Genomic DNA, 10,558 nt, shown 5'->3' on the forward strand with positions numbered 1-10,558 from the left:
TCTGAAGGGCATATGAGCTTCCCAGAGCTTCAGGTTAATAAAGGAGAAATATATGAATGTAACCAGGTTAAGCCTAAAATTTGATATACCCACTTTACCATTTGATCTGAAAATACTGCAAGAACACTCAAAATGTAAATGAAGACCTCAAGCAAAAATTTATGTATGCTACTTATAAACATTCTGAAAGTGTCAGATATTATGTTTACTAGAACCCCGAGTCTTACATTGTCAAATTACGGCCTTTTACGACATGGCCCATTGACAGATTTGCCTAGAATTTATGAAATACAACAGTTTATCCTAATAGTTTACATTAGAATTATTTATTTGCTTTTGAAAAATGCATAAACATACTATCTTAGTCACCTCAGGCTGCCATAACAAAATATCCTAGACTGTGCGGCTTAAACAACAGGAATTTATTTTCTCACAGTTCTGGAGGCTGGGAAATCCAAGATCAAGGATTGGTTGATTGTCCCCCAGTTTGGTTCCTGGTGAGTACTCTGTTCCCAGTTTGTCGATTTCTTGGAGAGTGAAAGAGAGTGAGCTCTGGTGTTTCTTCATCTTCCTATATGGCACCAACCCTGTCAGATTAGGACCCCACCCTTATAGCCTCATTTAACCTTAATTATCGCCTTATAGGTCCCATCTGCAATACAGTCAACACTGGGGACTAAGGCATCAACATCAGAGTTTTGAGGTAGACACAGTTTAATGTACAGCACATACTTTCCAGAATTTTGCTTTTAGAAAATGTAAAAATATTTTACAATATTGATAATTGTAAAAACCTTTATTTAGTGATTAACATGAGCCAGGCACTATGATGTTTTATAAATGTTTTCTTATTTAATCTTTACAACCAATGAGATAAATTCAATTATCCTCATTTTACAGATGAGGAATTGATGCTCAGAGGTGCTAAGTAACTTAACCAAGATCACATGGCTAGTACAGTAAAGATTCCAACACAGACAATCCTCTTAGCTACTATGTTATAATTTAATGTATAAAGTGCTGGTACATTATATATCAGTAAGAAGAGTTGTTCAGTAAGGATTTTACAACAGATGACACTGGAGACTGAGAAGGTACCATGAACTGGCACGGTTACGTGTGGGAGATAAGCCCTACTGTAAATATACTACTGTGGGCACTGAAAGGAGGACTGAGTTCCTGTCATGTAGGTATAGGGAGTTTTAGCTTATATACCAATTTGCACTCTCACCAACAGGATCTGAGTTGTTTTGCTATAATCTCACCAATTCTGGGTTTTATATTTAAATAAGACCTCACCTACAACTTCAAAATAAAAATATGAAAATACCGATATAACCCATTTGCTGTAAGAATAATCCTCTATGTAGTCATTGTGGCCTGCTTTAATCACAAGTCACCATGAAGTGCAAACCACAACAACAAGTTCACAAGGTTAAATACAAAGCTAAGATTAAGGCTAAAATGTGATATGCCTGCTTTATTATTTAACCTGAAAATACTGCAAGAACACTCAAAATGAAAACAAAGACATAAAGGAACAATTTATAGAAAGGTCTTGTAAACATTCTGTAAGTGTCAGATATTATTTAAATTAGCTGGATTGGGGAGGAGGCAGAGCAAGATGGCCAAATAGAAGCCTCCACCAATCCTTCTTCCTGCAGGAACACCAAATTGAACAACTTGCCATACAAAAAAGTACTTTCATGAGAAACAAAAATCATGTGAGTGATCACAGTATGTGTTTTGAACTTCATATCACTGAAAGAGGCCCTGAAAAGGGTAGGAAAAACAGTCTTGCATTGCCAACACAACCCCTTCCCCATTCCCTGGCAGTGGCCCTATGGTGCCGAAAGAGAACCCGTGCACTTGGAGGAGGAAGAGTGCAGTGACTGTGGAAACTGGCATGCGAACTCAGTGCTGCCCTGTAACAGTGGAAACCACCACCAAGCAGAACTCAGGCAGCACCCATGAAGGGTTCATCTGGACCTGCCCTAGCCAGAGGGGACTCGCCCACCCCAGTGCTCAGAATGCATTCTGGCAGACCTCACACCATAGGCTAAAGTGCTCTGCGGTCCTAAATAAAGCTGAAAGGTGGTCTAGGCCATAAGGACTGCCATTCCTGGGCAAGTCCTAGTGCTGTGCTGGGTTTGGAGTCAGTGGACATGGGGGGCATGTGACCTAGTGAGACACCAGCCAGGGTAGCCAATTAGAGTGCTTGCACTACCCCTTCCCGTAACCCCAGGCAGCAGAGCTCCAAAGAGACACCTTCCTTCTGCTTGAGGAAAGGAAAGGGAATAATAAAGAGGACACTGTCTTGCATCTCGGATACAAGCTCAGCCACAATAGGACAGGCATCAGGCAGAGTCCTGAGGCCCCGATTCCAAGCTCTAGCTCCAGGATGACATTTCTAGACACACCATAGGCCAGAAGGGAACCTGCTGCCTTGACGGGAAAGACCCAGTCTTGGCAGGATTCATCACCTGCTGACTAAAGAACCCTCGGGCCCTGAAAAATCTGCAGTGGTAACCAGGCAGTACTTGCTGTAGGCCTTTGGTGAGACCCAGTGCTGTACTAGCTTCAAGTGTGACCAAGCATATTTCCAGATGTGGTGGCTACAAGGATAGACTATTGCTTGAGAAAAGCAGAAAGAAGAATAAAGGGGACTCTGTCTTGCAGCTTAGGTACCAGCTCAGCCACAGTGGGGCAGAGCATCATGTGGGCTTTCAGGGGTCCCAGATTCCAGGCCTTGTCTCTTAGATGGCATTTCTGGACCTACCTTGGGCCAGAGAAAAGTCCAGTGCCCTGATGAAATAGTCCCAGGCCTGGCAGCATTTACCAAATTGACTGAAGAGCCCTTGGGCCTTGAACGAATAACAGCAGGTAGCCAGACAGTACTTGCTGCATGCCTGGGGTGGTGGTGGCCATGGGGAGAGACTCCTATGCTTGTGGAAAGGGAAGGGGAGGATGGGAAGAACTTTGTCTTGTGGCTTGGGTGCCAGCTCAGCCACAGTAGAATACAGTACCAGGTAGATTCCTAAGGTTTCCAACTCCAGGCTCTGGCTCCTACATGGCATCTCTGAATGCCCCCAGGACCAGGGGGATCTTACTACCCTGAAGGGAAGGATACAACCTAGCTGGCTTTGCCACCTGCTGATTGTAGAGGCCTAGGACCTTGAGTGAACCCAAGTGGTAGCCAGGCAGTGGTTACCGTGGGCCATGGATGAGACCCAGTGCTGTGCTGGCTTTAGGTCTCACCCAGTGCAGTAACAGTGGTAGTAGCCACGGGGTGCTTGTGCAACACCTTCTGAAGCTCTAGGCAGCTCAGTGGAGAGAGAAAGACTCCATTTGTTTAGGAGAAAGTAAGGGAAGAGAACAAGAGGCTCTGCCTGGCAATCCAGATAATTCTACCGGATCTTACCCAAGATCATCAAGGCAGTATCTCTTCGAGTCTGCAAGAGCCATAGTGTTACTGGGCTTGGAATGCCCTCTAATCCAGATACAGCTGCGGTGGGAAAAAAAATTAGATCACAATACTCAAGTGCTTCTGAATAACTGAAAAGTCTTCCCAAGAAGGGTGAGTACAAACAAGCCCAGACTGCAAAGACTACAATAAATACCTATCTCTTCAATGTCCAGACACTGACGAACATCCACAAGCATCAAGACCATCCAGGAAAACATGACCTCATCAAATGAACCAAATGAGGCACCAGTGAAAAATCCCTCTCCCACAAAGACAGACATATTTCGACCTTTCAAAAAGAATTCAAAATAGGTGTTTTGAGAAATCTCAAAGAAATTCAAGATAACATAGAGAAGGAATTCAAAATCCTATCAGATAAATATAACAGAGACTAAAATAAGTAAAAGAAATGAAGCAGAACTTCTGGAGCTCAAAAATGCAACTGACATGCTGAAGACAGCAGAGCCACTTAACATCAGAACTGATCAAGCAGAATTAGTGAGCCTGAAGACAGGCTATTTGAAAATACACAATCAGAGGAGACAAAGGAAAAAAGAATAAAAAACAATGAAGCACACCTACAAGATCTAGAAAACAGCCTCAAAAGAGCAAATCTAAGAGTTATTAGCCTTACGGAGTAGGTAGAGAGAGAAATAGGCATAGAAAGTTTATTCAAAGGTTGTGCAGGATCTGCATTTTATGCAAAAGAAAAAAAAAAGTTTATTCAAAGGGATAATAACATAGAACTTCCCAAACCCAAACTTAGAGAAAGATGTCAATATCCAAGTACAAGAAGGCTACAGAACGCCCAGCAGAATTAACCCAAAGAACCACCTCAAAGCGTTTAATAATCAAACTCCCGAAGGTCAAGGATAAGGAAAGGATCCCAAAAGTAGCAAGAGAAAACAAACGAATAACATACAATGGAGCTCCCATATGTCTGGCAGCAAACTTTTCAGTGGTAACCTTCCAGGCCAGGAGAGACATTTAAAGTGCTGAAGGAAAAAAAATTTCTACCCTAGAATAGCATACCCAGCATAAATATCCTTCAAAGATGAAGAAGAAATAAAGACCTTCACAGGCAAACAAAGCTGAGGGATTTTATCAACACCAGACCTGTCTTACAGGAAATGCTAAATGGAGTTCTTCAATCTGAAAGAAAAGGATGCTAATGAGCAATAAGAAATCATTTGAAGGTACAAAACTAACTGGTAATAGTAAGCACACAGAAAACACAGACTATCACAGCACTGTAATTATGGTGTGTAAAATACTAATATCTTATGTAGAAAGAATAAAAGATGATCCAGTCAAAAATAATAATTACAATAACTTTTCAAGACATAGATAATACAATAAGATATACATAGAAATGAAAAAGTTAAAAAGCAGGGAGACTGAATTAAAGGGTAGAGTTTTTATTAGTTTTCTTTTTGCTTGCTTGTTTATGCAATCAGTGTTAAGTTGTCATAAGTTCAAAATAATGGGTAATAAGATGTTATTTGCAAGCCTCATGGTAATCTCAAATCAAAAAACATACAATGGACACACAAAAATACAAAATGCACGAAATTAAAACATACCACTAGAGAAAATCACCTTCACTAAAAGGAAGACAGGAAGGAAGGAAAGAAGGAAGAGAAGACCACAAAGGAACCAGAAAACAATAAAATGGCAGGAGTGAGACCTTACTTGACAATAGTAACACTGAATGTAAAAGGACTAAAATCTCCAATCCAAAGACATACAGGGCTGAATGGATAAAAACAAGACACAACAATCTATTGCCTACTAGAAACATACTTCACTTATAAAGAAATACATAGACTGAAAATAAAAGGATTCAAAAAGATATTCCATGAAAATGGAAACCAGAAAAGAGCAGGAATAGATATACTTATATCAGCCAAAACAGATTTGAAGACAAAAACTATAAAAAGAGACAAAGAAGCTCATTATATAATGATAAAGAGGTCAATTCAGCAAGAGGATATAATAATTTTAAATACATATCACCCAACACTGGAGCAAACAGATATCTAAAGCAAATATTAGCACTAAAGGGAGATGGACTCCAATAGGATAATAGCTGGGGACATCTCAACACTCCACTTTCAGCACTGAATGAATCATCCAAACAGAAATTCCACAAAGAAACATTGGACTTAATCTGCATGATACAACAAATGGACCTAATAGATATTTACATAACATTTCCTTAAAACATTCAAAAATTTAAAGTATAATAATATCAAGTATCTTCTCAGACCACAGTGGAATACAACTAGAAATTAATAACAGGAGGAATTTTTGAAACTATACAAACACATGGAAATTAACAATACGCTCCTGAATGACCACTGAATCAATGAAGACATTAAGATGAAAACTGGAACTTTTTTTGAAACACACGAATAATGGAAGCTCAATATACCAAAACCTATGGAATACAGCAAAAGCAGTACTAAGAGGAAAGTTTATGGCTATATACTATTATCAAAAAAGTAGAAAAACTTCAAATAAACTAATGATTCATTTTAAAGAACTAGAAAAGTAAAGGCAAACCAACTGCAAATTAGTAGAAGAAAAGAAATAATAAAGATCAGAGCAGAGATCAATGGAACTGAAACGAGGAAAACAATAAACAAGATTAATGAAACAAAACATTGGTTTTTGAAAAGATAAAATTGACAAACCTTTAGCCAGACTGAGAAAAAAAGAGAGAAGACTCACATAAATAAAATCAAAGACAAAAAGGGAGACATTATAACTAATACTGCAGAAATTCAAAGCATCAATAGTGGCTACTATGAGCAACTATATGCCAATAAATTGAAAAACCTAGAAGAAATGAATAAATTCTTAGACACATACAACGTACCAGAATTTAACCATGAAGAAATCCAAAAACTGAGCAGATCAATAACAAGTAATGAGATCAAAGCCATAATAAAAAAATCTTCCAGCAAAGAAAAGCCTGGGACCCAATGACTTCACTGCTGAATTCTGCCAAACATTTGAAGAAGAACTAATACCAATCCTACTCAAACTATTCTGAAAAAATAGAAGAGAAGGGAATATTTGCAAACTCACTCTATGAGGCCAGTATTACCCTGTTGCCAAAACCAGGTAGACACATCCAAATAAATAAATAAATAAATAAAAATAAAAAATTAACTGCAGGCCAATATCACTGATGAATACTGATGCAAAAATCCTCAACAGAATACTAGCAAAGTGCATTCAACAACACATTAAAAAGATCATTCATCATGACTAAGAGGGATTTATCTCAGACGCAAGAATGATTCATCATATGCAAAACAATGTGATACATCATATCAACAGAATGAAGGACAAACACCATATGATCATTTTAATTGATGCTGAAAAAGCATTTGATAAAATTCAACATCCCTTCATAATAAAAACCCTAAAAAAACTGGGTATAAAACTCAACATAATAAAATCTATATACAACAGATTCACAGCTAGTATTATACTGAATGAGGAAAAATTTAAAGCCTTTCCTCTCATAGCTGGGACATGACAAAGATGCCCACTTTCACCACTGTTATTCACCATAGTACCAGAAGTTCTAGCTAGAGCAATCAGACAAGCGAAAGAAATAAAGGGCATCCAAATTGGAAATGAAGAAGTCAAATTATCCTTTTCAGATGATGTGATCTTATCTTTGGAAAAACCTAAAGACTCCACCAAAAAACTATTAGATCTGATAAACAAATTCAGTAAAATTGCAGATACAAAATCAACACATAAAAATCAGTAGCAGTTCTATTGCCAACAGTGAACAATCTGAAAAAGAAATCAAGGAAGTAATTCCATTTACAATACCTAGAAATAAAATTAATTACCCAGAAATTAACCAAAGAAGTGAAAGATCTCTACAGTAAAAACGATAAGAAATTGATGAAGACACAAAAAAATGGAAAGGTATTCCATGTTCACAGATTGTAAGTATCCATATTGTTAAACCATCCATATTTCCCAAAGCAATCTACAGATTAAATGCAATCTCTATCAAAATACCTATGACATTCTTCACATAAATAGAAAAAAAAATCCTAAAATTTATATAGAACCACAAAAGACTCAGAATAGCCAAAGCTATCCTGTGTAAAAAGAACAAAACTGGACGAATCACATTACCAGGCTTCAAATTATACTACAGAGCTATAGTGACCAAAATGACATGGTATTGGCATAAAAACAGACATAAAGATCAGTGGAAGAGGGCCAGGCACAGTGGCTCATGCCTGTAATCCAAGCATTTTAGGAGGCCGAGGCATGTGGATCCCTTGATGTCAGTTAGAGATCAGCTTGGCCAACATGGTGAAACCCTGTCTCTACTAAAAGTACAAAAATTAGCTGGGCATGGTGGCTCACACCAGTATTCCCAGCACTTTGAGCACTTTTGGAAGGCCGACAGTTCGAGACCAGTCTGGCCAACATGGTGAAACCATGTCTCTACTAAAAATACTAAACTTAGCCAGGCATGGTGGCATGCACTTGTAATACCAGCTACTTGAGAGGCTGAGGCAGAAGAATCACTTGAACCCAAGAGGTGGAGGTAAAAGTGGGCCAAGATCTCGCCACTGCACTCCAGCCTGGGTGACAGAGGCTGACTCCATTTCAAAAACAAAAAAAAAACAATGGAACAGAATAGAGAACCCAGAAACAACTCCATATATCTACAGTCATTTTCGACAAAGGTGCCAAGAATACACATTGGAGAAAGGATAGTCTGTTTAATGAATGGTGCTGGGAAAACTGGATATCCATATGCAGAAGAATGAAACTAGACCTCTATCTCTCACCATACACACAAATCAAATCAAAACAGATTAAAGACTTAAATCTAAGATCTGAAACTATGAAACTACTAAAAGAAAACATTGAGGAAGCTCTCCAGGACATTGGGCTGGGCAAAAGAGTTGCTGTGTAATACCCTGAAAGCACAGGCATCCAAAGCTAATATGGATAAATGTGACCACATCAAGATAAAATCTTCTGCACTGCAAAGGAAACAATCAACAGAGACAATCCACAGAACGGGAAAAAAATATTTGCAAACTATCCATCTGACAAGGGATTAATAACCAGTATATATAAGGAGCATGAACAACTTAATAGGAAAAATTATAATAATCTGAGTTTAAAAAGGACAAAAGGGCCAGGCACCATGGTTCCCACCTGTAATCCCAGCGCTTTGGGAGGCCAAGGCAGGAGGATCATTTGAGGCCAGGAGTTCAAGACCAGCCTGGGCAACATGGGCAGGCTGTTTTTTTGTAGAAACCCCATCTCTACAAAAAAAAAAAAAAAAGAAAAAAAATTAAAAGAAAATTTAGCCAGGTGTGGTGGTGCACACCTCTAGTCCCAGCTACTCAGGAGGCTGAAGTGGGGGGATTGCTTGAGCCCAGGAGTTCGAAGCTTCAGTGAGCTAGATCAAACCACTGCATTCTAGCCTGGGTGACAGAGCAAGAACCTATCTCTTAAAAAAAAATTTAAATGGGCAAAAGATCTGAATAGACATTTATCAAAAGAAGACATACAAATGACAAATAAGTATATGAAAAGGTGCTCAACATCACTCATCATCAGAGAAATGCAAATCAAAACTACAATGAGATATCATTTCATCATAATTAAAATGGCCTATATCCAAAAGACAGGCAATAACAAATGCTGATGAGGATGTGGAGAAAAGAGAACGCTTGTACACTGTTGGTGGGAATGTAAATTAGTACAGCCGCTATGGAGAATAGTTTGGATATTCCTCAAAAAGCTAAAAATAGAGCTACCACATGATCCAGCAATGCCACTGATAGGTATATACCCCAAAGAAAAGAAATCAGTATATCCTAAGATACACTTGCACTCCCATGTTTATTGCAGCACTGTTCACAACAGCCAAGATTTGGAAACAACCTAAGTGTCCATCAATAGACAAAGAAAATGTGGTTTATGTACACAACGTAGTAGCATTCAGCCATAAAAATGAATGAGATCCTGTTATTTTCAACAAAATGGATGCAACTGATGTCATTACGTTAAGTGAAATAGGCCAGGTACAGAATGACAAACTTTGCATGTTCTCACTTATTTGTGGGAGCTAAAAATTAAAACAACGGAACTAAAAGAGAATAGAATGATGGTTACAAGGCTGGGCAAGGTAGTGGGGAATTAAGGGGCAGAGTGGGGATGGTTAATAGGTACAAAAGTATAGACAGAATTAGATCTAGTATTTGACAGTACGAGAGTGACTGGTCAACGATAATTCATTGAACATTTTAAAATAACTAAGTATAATTAGATTGTTTGTAGCACAAAGAAAGGATAAATATTTGAGGTGATGGATACTCCATGTACCCTGATGTGATTATTACTTATTGTATGCCTGTATCAAAATCTCATGTACCCCATAAATATATATACCATGTACCCACAAAAAATAAAAATTAAAAATTAAAAGAATTATCTGGATTGGACTGGCATAGCTTTCAGGAATTTATGTGTTTATTTTTAATTTTTTTGGTTACATAGTAGGTGTATATATTTAAAACGGAACGCTTCACGAATTTGCGTGTTATCCTTGGGAAGGGGCCATGCTAATCTTTATATCGTTCTAATTTTAGTATATGTGCTGCAGAATTAAGCACTGCTTTTAGGAATTTAGGTACTTTATTTATTTTATTTATTTATTTATTTATTTATTTTTGAGACGGAGTCTCGCTCTGTCGCCCAGGCTGGAGTGCAGTGGCGCGATCTTAGCTCACTGCAAGCTCCGCCTCCCGGGTTCACACCATTCACCGTGGTCTGGATCTCCTGACCTCGTGATCTGCCCGTCTCGGCCTCCCAAAGTGCTGGGATAACAAGCGTGAGCCACCGCGCCCGGCCAGGTACTTTATTATTATTTTTTGAGACAGAGTCTCACTCTCTGGCCCAGGCTGAGTGCAGTGGCGCGATCTCAGCTCACTGCAACCTCCGCCTCCCGGGTTCAAGCGATTCTCCTGCATCAGCCTCCTGAGTAGCTGGGATTACAGGCGCGTGCCACCACGCCCGGGGCTAGCT

The 10,558-nt window shown here is 38.9% G+C and overlaps 1 non-coding gene across 1 annotated transcript; it reads right to left on the reverse strand.

Moving 5' to 3' along the window:
- Positions 1–10,042: 10,042 nt before the first annotated feature.
- LOC129043252 (U6 spliceosomal RNA) lies at positions 10,043–10,146 on the reverse strand. Its single transcript, XR_008504357.2, has one exon. It is a non-coding gene; the product is annotated as a U6 spliceosomal RNA (small nuclear RNA).
- Positions 10,147–10,558: the final 412 nt, after the last annotated feature.

Source organism: Pongo pygmaeus, chromosome 7 (assembly GCF_028885625.2).
Source record: "Pongo pygmaeus isolate AG05252 chromosome 7, NHGRI_mPonPyg2-v2.0_pri, whole genome shotgun sequence".
Lineage (NCBI taxonomy): Eukaryota > Metazoa > Chordata > Mammalia > Primates > Hominidae > Pongo > Pongo pygmaeus.